Source organism: Mirounga leonina, unplaced genomic scaffold (assembly GCF_011800145.1).
Source record: "Mirounga leonina isolate KUSES-001 unplaced genomic scaffold, KU_Mleo_1.0 Mir_93, whole genome shotgun sequence".
Taxonomy (NCBI): Eukaryota; Metazoa; Chordata; class Mammalia; order Carnivora; family Phocidae; genus Mirounga; species Mirounga leonina.
The window spans coordinates 25,302,244-25,317,484 of record NW_023270854.1 but is presented as its reverse complement, the minus strand read 5'-3'; the positions used below and the strand labels follow the sequence as shown (position 1 = coordinate 25,317,484).

The following is a 15,241-nucleotide window of genomic DNA, read 5'->3' as shown; positions in this document are numbered from 1 at the left end:
GGAAAGAGGAAGGAACGGGGTGCCCTCCCTCCACTGATGAGATGCACAAAGAGCAGAACCATGTCCACCAGGGACATTCCTCAACTCTTATGGCCCAGGCCCTGGGTGTGAGGCTTCCAGCGTGCTGTGGTTTGGAGGCTCCAGGCAGGCCACCCACCTGTGGCTTATTATGAACTTTCTTTTGCAGCCCTTGGGCTCAGAGCAAGAGACAAGTGTGGAGATGCAAGCCTCACTGAGTAAGGGACACAGACTGGCTTCACTGAGTGACCACATCTCCTAGCCAAGACCATGGTCCACACTCTAAGGGGTGCCCAACATGGAGTTCTGCTCACCTCTGGAGACTGGGTCCCCACTAGCCACAGCCCTGTACTCTGGCCAGTCACGGCCTCCACTTCTGAGGGTGCAAGGGAAGGGTTCCTGATACCCAGATGGCCATGACCCTGAGCTCCACCCCAACCCTGGGCTCCTCGGAGCCTCAGTGAACCCACTGCTGAGAAGGGGCTGTGGCAGGTGGAGAGTGCCCACTAGGGCACCCAGCACTACCCTTGAGGGGTAGCACCATGGACAGGGATGAGGGTGGCAAAGGAAGGCAGGGATGCGAGGTCCCATGAATTCTATGAGCATGATGATGACAATGTCTTACAACATATAAAATGATGAGCAAGCACCCTTCAAGCTGCTTTGACATCTGTTGGACCTCTTTGGTTTCAGAATAGCAACGTAAAGTGTATTTTAAAGATGAGGAAACAGAGCACAGAGACGTTGAGAATCTTGCTAAAGGTCACACAGTAAATTGGTGAAAGAGCCAAGACAGGAACTCCTGACTCCCAATTATCATTCTTTCCAGCAAGCTGCCAGGTCCTAGGTTAACCTCATGTCACCTCGAGGGTGGCAGTTCAATAGGAGTGGGAAGGGGAAAGGGAAGAGAGACATGCTCGGCCTGTTATGGGAGGATGGGGACAAGAGAACAATCATGCCTTCGGCTTCTTCCCTGAGAGCAGTGTCTAGGAGGGGGAAGCACAGAGAGAACAGAGTGATAAATAGGAAGACAGGGATGTGCAGGCTCCTAGCTAACAGGGGCAGCTCAGGCAAAGAGGCAATTGGCTGTGATAAATAGCTCCAGCTTTGGGGTGTGGGGGCTGTGCCGACCTTGAGCTTCCTGGGGCACCTGACTCACTATAGCTCCAACCTCTGAGGCATTTCTGGGCAAGGCATCACTGGGGGTGGTGTTTGTTCATCCCTTGGAACAAACAAGGCAATTGCTATTATCATTTTCAAAAAGCATATATACATTTATATGTTCTTTTGTATATGTGGTATGTTCCTAAATAATAAAAAATTTTTAAAAACCACACACACAATGTTCCACCCACATGAAGAAAGATCTGCTCCTGGACAATAGGATGCCTTGCTCGATTCCAAAGCTGCTCTGCTTCTGTTGACAGAGAGGAAGTAACGACTTAGAAATTCCTACCTGGCAATAGAAGGCAGGGCCAACCAAGCTCCCGCCAGAGCAAGCAGCACAAGCCACAGGCCTGGAAACCCAGGAGAGGGAGCAAATACACAGAGCTAGGCAGAAAAAATGACCCAAGCACCAGTGGCAGCCACAGTGCCTAGTGCAGACCCACGCGCCCCCCTCGAGTCCACCGCGGACTAGACCTCCTAACATGGGGCGAGGAGAAGAACAGCAAATCATTCCCTTGGCATTAGCTCTCTGAGTCCCCGGCAGCCCGGGGGGGTCCTTAGTCAACCTTGGAGCTCTTAAGTGAGCCCTACTACGTGCAGGGGATGCCGGGGGGGGGGTGAGGAGAGCAAGCTGAACCCTTTAGAAACCAGTCATCGGCCTCTCCCGCTGGTTGCACGGTCACCTGGCAGCAGCAAACAGCTCAAGCTCATAAATTCTTGTTGGGGGTAGGGAGGGTGAGGAGAGGAGCCCTCACCAGCCCTCCTGCAAGGTGGGGCTGAACCACATTCACAGCAGATGGTGCTGTCGCCCTCACTCCAGGATTCTCATTCCTAATTATCTGTGCTGTCAGCAAAACAATTAACCCTCGAAGAAAAATTGCACCGTCCACTCCCAACCATATGAAAAGGCAATTTTTCCCAAGGACGAGGGACACTTAGGGCAGTGGCAGACGGAAAGTAGGGCAGCCTTGCATTCGGTTCCAGATCTCACTCACCCTGGGCAATTTCGCCATCCTCTGACCTCCATGGTCTCTGAGGCATCCCGTCAGCCCCTCCAGCCTCTGAGCCTGCACTGCCTTTCCCATAAGAAGGCAGGGAGCCCAAGCCCTAAGGGCCCCCCTTCAGTCCCACAGTGCCACCATTCTACAGGCCCCGGTCTTTTCCTCCAGATGTTAAGTTCCTTTGGAGCTGAGACCGCTTTTCTGTTTGTTCCTTCATTCATTTGCTCACTTGCTTATTCATCTGTTTGTTCATTCATCCAGTTATTGCGTATTTACCATGTTGCTCCCAGGAGATACAAAGAAAATATCTATTCAGCCTTCTTGACCACTGCTTGGAGGCTTCTTCCCTGAGATGTGGGGAGGGCAGGGGAGGATGGGGCAGGGAGAGGTAGGGGCCGCCAGCCAGGAGCTTGAGCACTTGGCAGGGGCTTGGTTTCAGGCTGTAGGAGGGAAATCCTGTTGCTGCATTTGGATTCTCTCTGAAGATTCGGCTACAGGAAGGCAGCCTCCTCTCCCGAGAGCTGAATTTGAGCAAGCCACCTTGGTCCCCAGTGCAGGCCTGCAGAGGGCAGAGAGGTGTGCTGGGAGACAAGCCCCAAGCCCCCTCCAGTGCTGTGGGGCTGGTGACTGCACAGGGTCTGCGCCTCCCAGGTGCTTGGTAAGTATCTGAGGCGAGCGGAAAGAACCAGATCGCCCCTCCTTAGTGGAACTGTTTTAAAAGCAAAGGGAGCTTTTACAGGGCTGGGGCATCATGTTTGTCCCCAGGAGGCTACTCCTTAAGGCCGGGATCACTTGGTCTAGATCATCTATCCTTGCACAATGCCATGAAAGAAAAAGCAGGGTGAGCAAAAAATGGTTGAACCTCTGTGGTCAGTGCTGAGCGAGCCTTCGGGGATGAGGCTGTCAGGGCCACATTTTATAGGTTCCATCTGGAGAGGCTGATGGGCTGGCTGGTCTCAGGGAGATGGAGCAAGACCCCGCTGCAAGTGGTCCCATACCCAGCCTCACTTGTGTCCCACTCACACTGCACCCCCCCCAGCCTGGGGACCTCCCAAGACAAAAAGGAAAGCCTGGGTCAGGACATTGCTGGGCACCCCATGGGGCTGCAGGGCCCCTCCTCAGACAGGGGCAGTGCTCTGGGCACTGGGAGAAGGAGTGCAGAAAACAGAGAAGGACGGACTGGGGGTGGGGTGGGGGAGGGAACTGGTGTCCCTCCTCCACCACCATTTTGCCCAGTTCAAGCCTTGTGACATCTTTCCTCCCTCTCCCCATTGCCCGTCCGGCTACCAGCACTTGCCCTCACCCAGGGCCCAGGAGCACAGGCTCAGATGCCAGGTCCTCAGCATAAAAGGAGTGTGTTTATATTCAAAGCGGGCTGTTGCCCACTCAGAATCTGCCCACTTGAAGGCAACGCATGTGACTGCACCCCCTGCCCCAAGTCCAAGCAGGACAGATGCCAACTTCTGGCTGGAGACATTTCTAAATATGAGCCTGGCACAAAGAGTCAGGTTCCCAGGCCTCCTCTGCCCTGGGAGACCCAGCCAGGATTTTCGAGGCTGCCGGGAGGGAGAGGGCTGGGGGCAGGCAGGATCAGGAGGCAGCCAGCTGAGACAGCCATCAGCCCTGGAAATATCGCCTGCACCCCTCCCGGGCCTTTCAGCCTTGTTAAGGGAAGAGAAAGGATTGCCCTGCATCCAGAAAGTCTAATCAATTGCCCGCAACCCTTGGCAATAGGGACAGGAAAGCCACTGCCTCCTCAAATGTGCACGGATTAAAAATATACAAATGGAATATTTTTCTTCCCCTCTCCTCAACCCCCTGAAGCCTGGGATGCTCGTTAAAAATAGCCTTGCTGTGGCGTGGATCCTACAAAACCCAATGGCTGGCAGAAAAATTAAGGAGCCATTGGAAACAGCACTAAGTGGTTACCCCTGGGGAGTGGACTGGGGAGGGCCAGGAGAGGGTGCTTTCAGCTGTTTCTAGACACACTGCTTGAATTTTTAACAATAAGCAGATTTTACCTTTTTTTTTTTTTTAATGAAAGTTTATCCATTGCACCCTCCAGCCTAAGCTTAAAGCTGAACATGCACTGACCTAACCTGATGCTGACTGGCCGGGCAGTGCACGGACCCTTGGCCCCCAGGGCAACAGGTATAAAGACAGCCCAGAGTCATGAAAAGAGCCCTGAGTCCAGAATCAGGGTCTCGGATCTGTAACCAGGTGGCTGTGTGACCTTAGACAAGTCATTGAGCTCTCTGGGTGTTAGCTTCCTTAACTATAAAATGAGATGGACTCAATGCTAAACCAGGTACCTTCTAGTCCTGGTGTTTCACAATTTTAGGTACTGAGGGAAAACATCTAGGAATTACCCTGTATTTCTCCCCACCGTGAATAGGCAAGGGGACTGTGTCCCCGGGCAGAGGTGGGGGTTCTAAAACCAGGAAGCAGGTAGAAAGTTGAGAAGCTGTTCTGAGAGTAGAGACCGACTCCATACCTTGCTGATGAAGTGCAAGGTAGAAAGAGCATCACTTCCGGACCCACAGTGTCCTGGGTTCAAACCCTGAATTCAGCTGTCAGTAACTATGTGAACTCCGGTAATTGCTTACATGCAAATCAACCTCCTCATCTGTAACGTGGGGTAGGAATACCCACATGCAGCGTGGGTATGAATATTAAATGTAATAAAGTGAAATAGTACCCAGCTCACTGTAGCAGCTTAACATCCTTTTATTCTTTTCTCTCTCCTGCCGTTCACTCTACCCTGCATTGCAGGGCGGTTAAGGGCTGGGCCCTGGATCAGGCTTGTGTCCCCGCTCCACCGCCTACTAGATTGTGAGCCTGGCCAAGCAACTTAATTTCTCTGTGCCTCAGCCTAGGCCCCTATAAACTGGGAGTGAGCTATGACTGGTTGCCGAGTGGCCCCAGCCAATAGCCCTGCCTCTGCTAGCCAGCTGGGCCCTCGGTTTTCCACCTTGCATCTTCCATGGGTTTGCCATTTTGGACTTCCTTCCCAGGCAAACCCCTACCCTCCAACCTCTCCAGTTCCTGGCCCACAGTGGCCTGCCACTTGGAGTGATCCTACTGATCTGGCCCTTCCTTATTCACCCCTACCTCCTCTCCACTTGGTCTCTGCTCAGCAGGTTGTGCACCTGGCCAGGAGCATGGATTCTATCCTGGAGCCACAGGGAATGTGTTTCAGATCAGTGCTTCCCAAGCTTTAATGTGCTTATGAATCACCTGGGGATCTTGTCAAAATACAGATGCAGACTCTGATTCAGGAGGTCCCAGGTGGGGTCTCAGATTCTGCATTTCTAACAAGCTCCCACGGGATGCCCATGCCGTGGGTCTGGGACCACCCTTTGATTAGCAAGGCTGTAGAGGAAATCCGTGTGTGTGTGTGCGCATGTGTGTGTAGGGGACAGGGTCAAGGCAGACCAATTATCCAAATCAAAAAAAAAAGAAAAAATTTTGACAGAGATGGCACCATGGAGACCAAGGGTGGATTCAAGAGATGCTGAAGAGGAAAAGTAGGAGAATGTTTTCCCAAATTATGTGACCTGATCCAAACAATAAAAATCACACTGATGTGCATAGTGTAGGAACACAGAAAGATGCTTACTACATATTACCTGAGAAACAGGACTGCCAAATTATACACACACTGTGTCTTCAACCCTGCCAAAGGCACATTTAAAGAAGCCTGGCGGGAAGGCTACAGCGCAAGAGGCCCCACCCCCTCCACCTCCCCCGTGGGATTACACGAACACCACCACGTGTGTTTTCATTTCTCCATCATCTTCTAGATGTTCTTGATGAAGTTCTACCATTGGAACTCATTCCAAACTTATCTTCTACATATTCTTATTTGCCCACTTCCCCCCAACTGTCAGTTATTCTGTGTTATTGAGGTTTGATGTATTTTGAGCACAAACTGCCATTTGCTGCAAGGGCTGGAACACTGCGCATTAAATCTTCTCAGTCAAACCCAAAAATAAAGCAACCCAGATTCTGTTTTTCCTCTAAGCCAAGGGTCCAGCACTTTGGAAGGCTGGCGCTATCATTTCTCACTATAGCAACAGGGAGACCCTGGTGACCCCGAGCTTACGGTTATTAAGAGTAAAAATAGGAAGTCTGTAGATAGATGTTCAGTAAGAAGCTGCGCTGGACAGGCCGTGCTTGAGCCCTCTCTGCCTCTCTTGCAGGGAAGAGAAAGCAAAAATCAGACTCCAGGATCTGATTCCTGCAAGATTACAAGGTGTGCTTAGCATTTTCTTTGGTGTTTCCCAGGTCAGGGCTATAAGCTGCCTTTCAAACCAGTTCCTAACGCACCTGGAGGTGGGCTGTTCTAGAAGAGGAGTCAAACATTCCAGCTAGGGGATGCCTGTGGCTCACTTATGTACTGGGCATGCTCACTCCACTCCCAACTCCCTGCCCCCAGACAGCCCTGTGCACTCCTGGCAAAAGCAGCCCTCCATCCACCCGGACCCCCCTCCCATTCTGTGCAGCATCTCTCCGACCTGTCCTTGGGCAGATGTTTCAGGGCCCCCAATCTCCCATCTAGACCTTGGCTCTTACCTGTGGGAGGTGGGAGGAGGTCCCAGCCCTGGACTGGCCAATCCTGCCCAAGATACAGTGTCTGAACCCAGGCCTGCTCCCCAGCTCCTGAATCCACTTTGCTCTCTAGTGATTCAAGTTCAAGGCCCAGTCCCGCCAGCAACTGGCTGTGGAAATTTGGGCAAACAACTTCACATCTCTGAGCCTCAATTACGTCAGCTATACACATTTTTAAATGGGTTTATGGGATCTCATGATCTTTTTTGGTCCTAATGCTCTATGAGGCCAACAGATATCACCATTTATCTGGCAATACAGATGAGGTATTTCACATGCAAAGATTTTCTAGACAACCTAACATTGCCCCTTCAAGCAACAAAATTTGTTTCCTTTTAACCCTACTCTGAACAAATTATTTTTCTAAATATGTATGTGTTTCTCTTCCTTTTCGTGGCAAAGGATGTAAAACCTAAACTTTGTTGTGGACATCTGTCCCCAGCTTTGTTTCACAAGGGACTTGCTGTGGCTGAGGTGCTGAATGTGATGTAACCTTGTCTTGATGGGCATCCAGTGTCTCCGGGAGGCTCTCCACTGTCCTGGGGGATTCTGTCCCCACGGGGCGGGGGGGGGGCTTCTCTTTTCTTCTCTCGGCCCCTTCCCACCGGGAGGCTCCCAGAACTCATGCTACCTGCTTGGGTATGCCTGCCTAAAGAAGCTTCTCAGCTTCTAATGTGCAACTTAGAATCCTCCTGGGCTGGGCAACCATGGGGCTCTGAGCAAGGGTTGATGGGGGTGGGTGTTTTTAAGAACAAGATGCCAGGGCTTTAGCCATTTTCAGTGATCTGAGGCATTTTTCCCTCACTTCGAGATCTATGTTCTGGATAGGAGGGGTGATGGTAGGCTGATCTCTGGTAAGTGAGGTGTCTGTTTCTTGACCCCACTCCCAAACTGACACTTATTTCAGCTTCACTGGACGATCTTTCCAGACGCGGGGTGAGAGACCATCAGAGTTGCCAACGTTACTTCACAGGCCAGATGAGAAGGCAGGCTCAGATTTAGAATTTAACCCCAACTCTATCTGTCCCTGGTGTTAACCCCTCCAAACCGATCCTCAAGTTTTAGTGTGCCTTTGCCTTGCGTCCTCTCATAAGAGATGCTACAAGTCCCCAAATTAGGCTTTCTTTCCCCTGCTTCCCCTAGGAAGCCAGCTGGAGGCATTAGGCCAGATGCAGGCTCATCCCTAGACCAGAAACATCTGGGGGAGCCATCCATGTCCATCTGTCCTCTGCCAAGCAAGGTAGCGCAAAGCCTCGATGCCCTCTACCTTTGCCCCTCCATAGCAGGTGGGAGCCAGCTGCCCCTGGCATGCTCTTATGGTCCCCTTTGCACACCAGGCTTCCAGCAGCCTCTTCTCCCACTTGACCAGTCAACTCTGTATTTATCACCAACCCTACACATGCCCCCAGAACATGTGAACTTCTTGTTCCGTGCACAGTGGAGCCCACCACAGCACAAATCCTCTGGGGGACACCAGCAGAGAGCCTGGAGGAGATGGTCAGAAAAGAGAATTCCAGAGATTTCAAGCCTAGAGGTGGACAGTTCTGAAGGATGGCCTTGATGGGAAGGCCAGGCTGCCCACGACAGGAGGGGGAAGCTTCTGGGGATGAAACATCAAAGCCACTTTGAGACCAAGGTGGGAGATGGCTTGCAAAATGCTGAGGTCAGCAAGAACAAGGGCATGGAATGGGGGCAGAGGAGGTCTGGGAGACAGGCATGGGAGGCGACCGAGGGAAGAAGGTGGGGTGACCGATAGCCCGGGCATCAGTATGAGGGGAGAGCTACCTGTCCTGCCTGACAAACAGACCTAACCCGCAATGTCACCCTGAGGCTTGTCAGAAAGGAGCCTCTGCAAACCCACATCCCTGCTGGGTCCAGCCTGGGGAGCAGCATGGCAACAAAAAAATGAGCCAAGACAGTAAAATAGAACAAGCCTTGCAAAATAATAACCACTGCCAGGAGCCAGGCATTTCCCAAGGGTAGGTCAAGGGAGGCATCACAGCCACCCCACCCCTGAACTGGTCCCTACTTCTGCTTTGCCAGCCCGTCTCCCCAGAGGGAGTTTATACACAGTTGGAGCCGATGTGAGCACAGGGGCCAGACCAGAAGACAAGCTCAGGTTTAGAATTCAATTCCAACACTGTACCTCCCAGTATCATCCCAGGTCTGCGACTTTTTCTGCTCCCACTTTTACAGATGAGCTAACTGAGGTTTAGAAAGGGTAAGCAATCAAGGTCACACAGCTCATAAATGGGGAGTATCCATTCACATCCTCAGCTCTGTGCCCCCTTGGCTGTCACACTTCCCCAGACCCCCAATTCTTCAATTCCTCACTGGGGCAAGGACAGTGGCTCCGGGCTGCTTTGTTCTGGGAGACCCTGCTGTCTCCCTGCATGAACACGCTGCTTGCTCCCAGTCTCCCGCAGAGGCTGACATAGGGCTGCAGGATTAGTCCCTCGGGTAGGGCTGGTTTCCAAGAGTTACGGCGTGCACACGTGTCACCTGGCTGTGCACTCTGCCACCTCTGCTCAAACAGACCCGGTGCATTTGGCCAGGAGAGCAAGGCTGAGATGGAGCGGAGGACCCTGGAAGCTGGGGCTGGGGGAGGGGAGGAGAGCAGCAGGGGGAGGGCAACGGGGGCTGCAGCCCTGGGTGTGGCGCTGGCTGCCGGGTGGCTGGCAGGACTTGAGAAGCACCTACTAGCAGCTTGGTGGCCCCTTCAAGTTGAAGATAGCAGCATCCTGGCAATACATGCCGGGGGGAGGGGGGAGGGCTGAAGGAGGAAGTCACTTTGCCTTCATTTCCAATATAAATTGGCCAGGGACAAAGGAAATGGCAGAGAACGATGACAGGTTTCCTGTTTATAAATTAGGCTCAAAGACCAAGTTTCCATTTGTTTGTTTGTTTCTTGCATCCTTTCTAATGCCTACCTGGCACTGCCCAGGGCAAGCTATGGAGGCTACAAAGACGCTTCCATTCAGTAGGTTTTTAGTGAGTCCCTATTATATGTTTGGCCCTCCCGAGATGACGAGTGGACAACAGACCCCTACCTGAGGGAGTGTGGGGTCTCACTCATGAGGGCAGGAGGGACAAGACAAGGAGTTACCCAATCCTTGAGTGATGCCCGAAGGAATGGTGCCCAAGCTAAGTGCTTTAGGAGGAACGCTCATAGTAGAACCAAAATTCTCAAGAGGTGGTGGGTTCTCCAGGCCTAGAGGTATTCAAGGCAGGCTGGCCACAAGCAGGGGCAGGAGAGCAAGTCTAGTCCACTGGGGCCCAAGAAGGTCCTAGAAATGCCATGCCCAATAGGCCGATGTGGGGGGCGGGGAGACACAGTGCACGCATCGTAGAAGCCATTTTAAAGGGACAGGGAGGTACTGCAAAACTTTCCAGGAAGCCTCTGGGGCAGAGATCATCTATTCTTCATTTTGAGGCCCCTGTTAATATTTCCTTGTGTTTCTATCCCATGAGACTTTATGCCTATATACATAAATAGCAATATGTATTATTTTTACCCTTTTTTACACACGTGGCACCATACTGTCCTGCATCATGTTCTTATCCTAATACCTGTGAAATCATCCCAGACCAGTGTATAAAAGCTCCCTGATTCTTTTTTTACGACCGCATACTATTCCACCATGTGGCTGCACTCTCCTGCTGACGGACATTTGTGTTGTTTCCAATCTCCTGCTCTTACAAACAGCCCCGCCATGAGCAGTCTTGCAAACATGCCCTTTCCTGTATGTGCCTGGATCTGCAGGATAGAAGTGGAACTCTTGGGTCAAAGGATGTGTACCCTGAAATTCCACAGCTACTGTTGAATTGCCCTCCATAGAGCTGAACGTAGAATTCACGTATATACTCCCTCCTCCAACCCTGCATAGGACTGAGCTCTTGTTGGCAGGGACGCCAAGGCTTACGTTTCCTCTGTGTCCCCACGGTGCTCATCCCAGGGATAGACTCAGGAAGGCTTTGGGGGTCACCATTGCTCACGATCACCTGGCCTCTTGGTCATGGCCGGCCAGAGAGGATGAAGCCAGCAGCCAGCAAAGAGAGGGCCCAAGTTCAGCAGATTTAAAAGAGCAGTGGCTTTGTGCATCTTGAAGAGCCAAACCGCCCCTCCAGCATGGACACCCCGCTGCGCTGAGAGACAACAGGTTGCCCCAGTGGGGAAAGCGTATTAACCCCGTCGAAAGGAGGGACTCTCAGCATGTGTTCCAAGAGGAGATTACGAGTGTATTTGGGTTTCCAAAGTCCCAGCGGCACCCATGTTAAGAAAGAACTGCTTTCTTGCTGTTAATCCATTCCTGGTGGAGATGTTCCTTCAAACTGAATGAGCCTTTTATGTGCTGAAGTCAAATGCGATCTATAAGATACATTAAATCACTTATTCCCCCAAACAGTTGCTGGACCAGGACGGCCCCAAAAGTACCCATTCCCCCCACCAGCCTGGCCTTGGCCCCACCAAGAGAGCAAGCTCAAGCTCCAGCACAGGACCCAGAATCCTACCCAGTGGGAGGTTTCTCTCTGGCAGAGCACGGAGGAGGCTGGAGTGGAGAGAGCCGGTGAGCCTGAGGGGGACCCCTGGCCAGGGGGCAAGAACTTGAGGTGCTGTGCAAGAACCCCTCACCACTATCCAACCTCTACTAGGCCTTCTAGGTTCAGCTCAAGGGTCCCCTCTTCCAGGAGTCAGCAGGCACCCCAAAGCATGTTCCTAGAGCACTTCTGACCTAAAGTGTAACCTCTTCTGTCTACCTGGCTTAGCATCCATGGCCTGCGAGCCCTCTGAGGCAAAATCCAGCACCGTGTCTGATCCCCGCTAAAGTGCTCAACACATGCTTGATGAGGAAATGAAATGGAGCCCCAGAAACAGTCGGAATAGCTACCTGCCCTAATGATGTCACCTACCAACCTATCCAAACGTTCATGGTCCCAGTGGATGCCAGCCATTGTAGGAGGCACTGGGGCATCCAACCCCATATTAGGCAACGGGGTTCCAACAGGGCTTCTTGAACTAAAAGGCCAGCCTGGACCCAAAGGCCCGCTGTTTGAGGCACTCTTTTTGGTGGGAGTATCACCTTGAGGAAATCCCAACCCCATGGGGAGTCACGCTGTCCCTCAGTGGTCCTCTTTAGCTCTTCGGCCAGCTAGCAATGGGGCACACGAGCGGAAAGCCTAGATCTAAGGCCCTGCTGTACATGAAGTAAGAGACGAGGGGAGGAAAGTCTCTGAAATCCTAAAAGCAATATGGAAATAGAAACTGTTACAATGATAATCCTTTGCTTGAGCCGCGTCTTGCAGTCTGCGTAGAGCTTCCTATCTAGTACCACCTGATCCTCAAAGCAACGCTGGGACAAGTAAGGACAGTCATACCCAATTCACAGAAATGAAAACGGAGGTGCGGATAGCTCAAACCCTGAATCACCTAGATAACAAGGGGCTGAGCTGACAACTTTGTCCAGGTCTTCTAACTCCCAATAGAGCGTTCTGTTTACCACAGCAAGATGCACCAGCTTTGCCTAAAACCACAGCTTCTAGCTGTGTAGAAAACCCTCTTCCTTCTTCAATCCTTCCCTTTCCCTGGACTTGATGATTGATGAATGAGCTTCCCTGGGCTCTTTAAAACCAGCAGCTCAGCCTCTGACCCACTCTGGGGCTGCAGGAGAGCCCCTGTCCCCCAGTTTCCTCCAATTCTTCATATCTTTGATATTAAAACCACGCAATGACCCTAATCTGGGCATTTCCAGGAAAAATGCACTCAGGATTTTCTGGAAGGGTGGCGGTCCTTTGTGACAACACAGATTGCTGGGCAGGGCTGGCCTCTCAGTAGAGGGCACCTACTCGTCTCCTGGCTCCAAGCGTGTCTCCTTAGTGACCTCTGATAACTGCAGGTCAGTGTTAGCATAGAGGAGGAGGAGGAGAACGGTTGCATGACCTGCCCACAGCCGTCACACAGCCTGCAAGTGGTCAGGCCCGGGGCCATCTTGCATTTCCCATCACAGCACGGGGGGGGGGGGGGCGGCAGAGACAGAGCCACCGTGCTGGGCCTCTTATTCCACCCCCCAAAAAAGGCTTTATCTGCACTCCAAGCCACCTCCTGGGCCCCCCAATTTTTCCTTCACCCAGTTAATTGTGTGGAACAAAACACATTCAGTTGGTAGCAGAAATCAGACTCCCGTTTCTCAGATACTGTCATTCTGCAAAAGCATTGTCTGAGGGGGGACTGCCTAGGAATACACCTGCGTGACTCACACCTGTGGGCAAAATGCCGTCTCTCTACCAGGCCCATTTAAATGAACAGGTGTTTTAGGTTGACATAACCAATCTCCACATGAACACAATTAATGACTTGGCTCATAACAGTTCTGTGTTGGGGCCTTACGTGCACTATAGACACTATTCTCCCTTACAGAGACCATCTGATATGGGAAAGCGACTTCGAAATGGGAAAGTAAGGTGATTAATCACCTGGCAGAAGGACTCACCTGAGATCTCCTTGTCAGCTCATCATCCCCGAACACAATTACAATGGCATTCTTCTTCCCACATGGTTTGTGGCACATTCATATCAAATGGACTTGGGAACATGGCCTGAGAGGTTCAGCTATTTCCTGCTTCCTGACTGCAAATCTAGCACCAATTCCAACCTGTTAGCCAGTTACGCAGGAAAGGAGAAGGTTGGCGTGTCGGGGTTGGTTTGGAAACATAGCAGTACACTCCCCTCCGTGTTCCACAGAAGTGAAGGGAAAGGGGGTGACCGCAGACATTGGGATGAGCTCTTGTGAGCCTCCCAAGCACACTGATGCCCTCCTCTGCATGGGCATCCAGGCCCCTCTGGCCTCACATCATTCAGAACATTCTTGTTGACCAGTCTCAAGAGGGTTTTCCCTATATCCACCGTCTCTTGCTTCCTCTCTGACCAGCAAACTGTGATAGTCCACCTCTGCCACACCTAGGCCTTCCCTGCCTGCCTCCAGGTTCATCAAGCTTTACCTGCCCTATGTCTGCTGCCCAGTGGTACCTGGAGAAGAAACTGCCATGGAAACCTCCTCTAAGGTGACCTAGCATAGCAGGCTCAGGTGAGTTTCTTTCCTTCTTGAGCATTTCTGGTTCATAGCATGAGCCTTTCGGAGAGGGTAATATTTTTGAAAAAAGGATATAATCTCTAACGGTGAAATTTCAAGAACTGTGGGGAAGAAACAGGACGGTGGGAGAGAGGTGACGGCAGAGAAATCTCTGAGACGCAGCCTTGAAATAATGCCACACGGACTGGCCACGAGCTACTACTGAAAATCTGTTTTTCAAAATGTAAAACAGTCGATTTCCAGATGTCTGCTTTGGGGAGCCAAACTGCTGTTGATTTGTTCCCAGTTCATCATGGGATAAAGTCTGAGCTCCTCACCGAAGCAGTTCAGGCCTTCCACGGGTCCCTGCTCCTATAAAGCCTTCTCTCCTCCCTGCCCCGAGTGAGAACCCCTGCTTGGCCCCTGGCTTCTGCACTGAGCTCCAGGCCTACTCCGGGCCTCTCAGTCTGGGTCCACACTGGCCCAGCCCCGAAGGCCTCTCGTTCCCTGGAGCCACCTGCCGCTCAGCTCCAGGGGATGCGCTCCCACCCGAGGTCCTGTGTGGGCAGTGCATGCGTGGCACAGTAACCCAGGTTGCCCACCCTCACAGCCTCTCTGCTTCGGGAAGCCTCCCCCACCACTGAGCACGCCTCCTCCCCAACTTCCTCCGTGCTTCTGTCTTTGGCGCACTTCGGGACTTTGACACCCGCTCTTCTCTTGATCTGGGTGGGTGGGCGTAGGTCCCCAGGGAGAGTCTAAGTGTCCCAGGGGTAGTGACGGGGTCCCGAGTCTGTACAAACCACCCCCACGCCCAGGCTAGTGGGCTGGGAATCTCGCATTGGCTTTCCAAGTGTGGTCCTGGGACCCATGGCAGCTCAGCACCCAGCAGCCTGTTAGGAATACAAATTCTCTGCCAGCCTCCGCTGCCCTCCCACCCCTCCTGAACTCTTGAATCAGACACTCTGGAGGTGGGCCCCAGCACCCTTTGTAGAAGCCAGAGGCGATTCTGACACACAGGAAGTGGGAGAAGCACCAAGGTATAGGATCCTCAGCCACCCTGCTGGGTTTGTTGAATTGATTAACAGGGATTTCCAACCAGGAGGGGAGTGGGGCCCCTTGGAGGCTGCCCATTTCATTGGTCTCTGGTGGAGACCCAACTCCATGGTTGCGCTGAAGAATCACAGAGTGAACTTGCTCAGAAAATCTTCCTGGCAGCCTGAGGCATGATCTCTTCTGTGCCAAGGCTGAACACAAAATGTGCCACCGAGCAGCCAGGCCGCTCTCCTCCAAAGGACACTCTTGTCCTGCAATCCTTGTGTTGCCCCTGCTCACTGGGCGGGTAAAATAGCAAGCAGCTAGTTTAACAGGGTCCCTCTC

General features: G+C 52.2%; 1 protein-coding gene across 4 annotated transcripts in view; it reads right to left on the bottom strand.

Annotated features, from left to right (window-relative positions):
* Positions 1-15,241, bottom strand: part of ZBTB7C (zinc finger and BTB domain containing 7C) — a 345,852-nt gene that overhangs the window by 278,976 nt on the left and 51,635 nt on the right. The gene's annotated exons all lie outside the window — the stretch shown is intronic.